Source organism: Spea bombifrons, chromosome 2, assembly GCF_027358695.1.
Source record: "Spea bombifrons isolate aSpeBom1 chromosome 2, aSpeBom1.2.pri, whole genome shotgun sequence".
In the NCBI taxonomy this organism is placed as follows: Eukaryota; Metazoa; Chordata; class Amphibia; order Anura; family Pelobatidae; genus Spea; species Spea bombifrons.
In genome coordinates this window covers 125,850,766-125,855,544 of record NC_071088.1, presented here as the reverse complement: position 1 = coordinate 125,855,544, position 4,779 = coordinate 125,850,766, and positions in this window count along the sequence as shown.

Genomic DNA, 4,779 nt, shown 5'->3' with positions numbered 1-4,779 from the left:
CATTAGTAGAAGAAGAAGAGAAAAAAAAATCAGCATTTTGCCTTTTTTTTTTCCTGTATGAACCTCCCAAAGATTATTTCCGCATAGATTTTAACTCTTTCACGTGACTGGTATTAAAGCTGCTATCCGATAGTAAATATGTTTGAAATTGATATGAATCTGTTTGTTTCAGCAAACGCGTAAAACTGATTGTAATTGACATCGGGTTTTTTTTAGTTTTTTTTTTTTTACGATTGGTGTTGCTGAATTGTGAGCATGCTCTGGAATTTCGACGCATAACCAGCAGACATTGAGCATGAAATAACAGCCTCATGAGATGAGCATCTCTTCCGATCTTGTAAGCAAGCTGGCTCTGTGTAGTGGGTTCTGTTCACTTAAGTTTCATTTATGTTTTGTTTTTTTTTCCTTTTAATTTGTTGGCACCTTATAATGGGTGGCGTATGTAACAGCAGAGAATAAATGGTAGGAAAGCCTTAGAATTTACAAGAAAACAAAACTGTAACATAACAATGTACTGTATCAAACTATTTTACATGAATGACAAGTATTCTGATTTAAAAAAAAATCAACATTGTTAAAGCAAGGTGTTAAGTAATAAATTTATTTTTCATAAAAGACAATCTAACACATCCTGTCTTCATTTTTTCTTTTTTAGCCTTAAAACGTACATACGTGTTTTTTTCATGTAGCTAGACATTGCTGCGGGCATTCCTGCTCCCTCTGGTCACGTTATATTTCATTGCAAACAAAACCTCTGGCGTTGTGAGTGCAGACGGTACTTACTCCTAAAGTCTGATCTGCTGCAAGTCCATGCAACTTACTGTAAGGAATTATATACATTTGATCCATGCATGTAAGAGATCCGTCGCAAAACAATAAAGTACATCAGGCAAATCTGTTTTGTTTTTTCTAGCTTGTTAATAAGGACTTTATAAAATACCTTTTAGGGAACAATTTAACAGTATTTGTCATAAAGATTCTTCACTCCTGTTCAAAGTGAGGATATTAAAATAACAAAGAACACAAATTAAGTATACTTAATGGGGTGAGAAAACAAAACCCTGTTCCCAAGGCTCTGGTTGGTCCCCTGTATTTGTTTATTGAAAGGGATATTCAATCACAATCCCTACCCCAATATGCAAAGGATGCACATTTCACTCAGTTCCATGCGATTAGAATTTAGGTGATGTGTCACTGGTAACAAATGTATCTCAATGAATGTTTACAGCTATGGAAAAACTTCTGAAAAAATTAAAGATAAAGCTGAATAGAAAGATATTCTACACTATTACTTAAGATCAGTGTGATAGGTGTCCTGCCATGAAAGTTGCTCAACTAATATCTCATTTGATATAGTGTAGTGTAGGTCGCTCTTGAAATGATTGAAATGCGCTAACCCATGGTCCTTAGTGGGGTTTTGAAAATGAAAATAGATAAAACATTGGCCCAAGAGGAGATGGAGTCCTTAGTTGAAGATGATACCCAGTTGAGCCAACATTTGCCAGGCCAACATCCCCTCAACTGACCCCAGATGAATAGTGACAATGTAGATGCCAGTGTGGAGAATAATGCGCGCTGAAGCCAATGGTCAACAATGGTGGCGAATATAGAAATGATTGGAGACCCTCCACAAATCCCCAAAATATATACGTAGCAAAGTCAGGGTGACTCCTTTACTGACGAGTAGAATCATGACAGCTTCAGTGTTCTTATTCAGGCATGTTGGCAGGAAATAATGGAAACTGAGATGGGTGTGCTGGTTATAAACAACAAGCAGAACGCCTAATTCGTACGTCCCCGTCCTTCCCAATAGCATACTGACGATGGCACTGGGTAAGTAGACTAATCACTCATGAACTTTCAGATAACCTCGTTGTTTTTCTTTTTCCTCTTGCCCTTTGTGATAGGTGAGCACGTCTCTTCCTACTGACTACATTTACAGTTTTGTTCTGGCTCCAGGGGGATAAGAAGGCCCACACTGTCCAGTGTCTTATGTTAATAAAATACCACAAAAAAAAACTCCTGTGCTTCTGCCTACCATACAACATAGAACGGATCATGTATAAAAAGTGATTTTGGTACAAAGTTTGTTCTCACTACCACGGCAACCATTGGAGTGATCACCTAAGAGGAATATACCATTTGTTGCTATGGTGAGAGGAACATTTTTCAAACTGCACCACAATCACACTTTTTACATAACCACCAATGACTCATACTGTTTAAACATCATTTTTATCTTCTTCCTTTATCATTGATGTCTAATAGCTTTGGCCTTTAATCTTTGTATCTTTTTGATGTCATATTTTTGAAATCATTATCCTTGTCTTGATCTCTCAAAGTCCTTAAATTACTATATAATACATGGTGTGCTAGTGTGGTGTATCCTCCTCATGTTCATATTCAGGATCGCTGCATGATTTACATACCAAGTTATCCTGTATAACTAACTAAAGAGAGAATGTAGTGGTGACCCCCAACCCCCCCACATTTAACTATGTATGGCATACAGATTTTCCTCCCGCCATGTGCAGGGAGATTGGACCCAGGGACCCATCAGGTAAGCAGATTTGTTATGCATGTGTGTGCATAGTTACCTTGGAGGGTTTTAATCCAACACTTATTGGAGGCTGGTTGGTTTAGGTAATGTTTTACTCTCCATAAACAAAGCATTGGCAGACCTTCGTGGGTCTTGGTATGTTTGTTGATTAATGGTCAGAAGTAATGGTTTTATGGTGTGGGTTACAATGGTAACAGCACTACAGAATCTGTTCTATAAATAAAAATGGTAGCCACATGGACCACGTGACAATTTTTAGAGGCACATCAATAAGTAACAACATAAACGATGTTGAATCACAACCCCTCGCAGACATACTGGAGACAAGTTCCCAGGAATTAATTTTTAAGGTGGGGTTCCAAGATGCCTAAATCTATTTGACAAATGTTAAGAGGATGTGATATTCAGTGATTCCTAACAACCTATTGCTGACTGTACTGACCAACAACCATGATGACTGACAACAATATGAGGCTGGTCACTGGACACACACAGGCTGGTTGGATATTGGGCCACATCCTTGGCCTCGCCTAATTTAGAGGATTTATCCCAGGTGTATCTTAGTGCCTACTAAAGCCTGTGGTAACATAAATGAATCAGCTGGGGCTCTGTGTATCTTGCCACAGGGCTATTTTACCTGATGTTCTTGACTGGTCATGGAAGTGTGCAGCAGTCATCAGAGCCGAGGAGGCATTCACCACTTCATGAGGTCATTTCGTTCAGAGTTCTGACTTTCTAAATAAATGGTCAAGCCATACCAGAGAAGGCCAACCATTAAAAAGCAAAATTTCTTCTTCTCCTCACATTTTCTATTTAAACAAGGTCATAATGGTCTTGTTAATCCATTTCCACATTTGTTTGTGCAGACCTGGCATGCTCATTATTATTATTATTATTTTACCAGGCATACTGTAGATTAATGACATGATGCCTGTATAGATTTGGAGAATCAAAGGAAGAAACAAAGTCTAGGCTTAGCGGGCTGACTGGGTTATGGCAACAATGTCAAGACGCAGAGACTGGTCTGAAGACAAGCCAGAGAATGTAACAATCTAATGAGATTCTCTTCTTGGAGCCTTCTGCAGAGGCAGACATAATTCAAAGAATATATATTGACACCCACATAAAACCAAACCCAAGCCAAAATGTAACATATGAATGTTTAAAATGTGCATTTATTTAGGAAAAAGATGAAAAGAGGGTAGCTTTTTTCCACTGAAAATCTATTGCTATCAATATGTATTATTATTTGTACCTTGCAGGCAGCAACTGACAACAGTTATTAGATGTCTTATGTCCAGCTGTCATTGTTACATGATAATAAATTTTTTTGGTGTTGCTGAATGCATCAATGTCGAGGCATTGCAGCAACACCAACTGAGTGGTCGTTGATTGCTTTCTACGCTCATTTAACCCCATGATGTGTCTAGTACGTCAATTGTCGTCAAGTTAAAAAGCTAATTTCTTGCCTTGTTCAGATGCATATCATTTTTTGGTTTTTGGACTTTGGCTCCTTCTTCATCTCCTTGAATTCTTACCCTGCCTTCCACAAACCTTTAGCCTAGCATCCCTGACCGTCTGTCTAGTTTGACTTTGAGAACCTGGTGACTTATCTCTGAGAAACCGTAGTGGTTGCTGGTAAAGACTGCCACCTAGTGTCAGGGTTTATCAAGGCTGATGGCCCAGCAGCTCCAGTCTGTGATGATGTAAATAACAACGTATTATATAGTATAAAAGCATATCTTCTAGTGTTATTATTGCTTCCCATTTTGTAGTTGGAACAAAGCAACCCAGTGCAGGTCCAAGCCAACTATAGGACAAAGCCTGGCTTGCTGTTTGGTACAAATGATAAGCAAGACAAAATCTGCCATTCAGTGGTAACCACAGGTCATCATGTCTGACTCACTTTCTGTACCTAAGGATAGCCAGGCTGCTACATTTTTTAGATAATATGGCAAGAAGGGGTCACGGAAACAGAGCGCTTGTACAGCTGTCCACAATGCACTAAAAGTAACAGTTTTATAAATCCATCAATATTTGATGTTGAGCTCTAAACATGCCTTACCGTTTTCTATTCCTATTTCCATCTGGTGACACAAAACGTTTTGTTCATTTCTTACTGTCAAACACAGTATATAGATTGTCACGACTCGGGCAAAGATCGACAATGTCAGATCCCTTACGTTGGTTGTACCTGCCTGATTGTGGTCCAGCCTCCA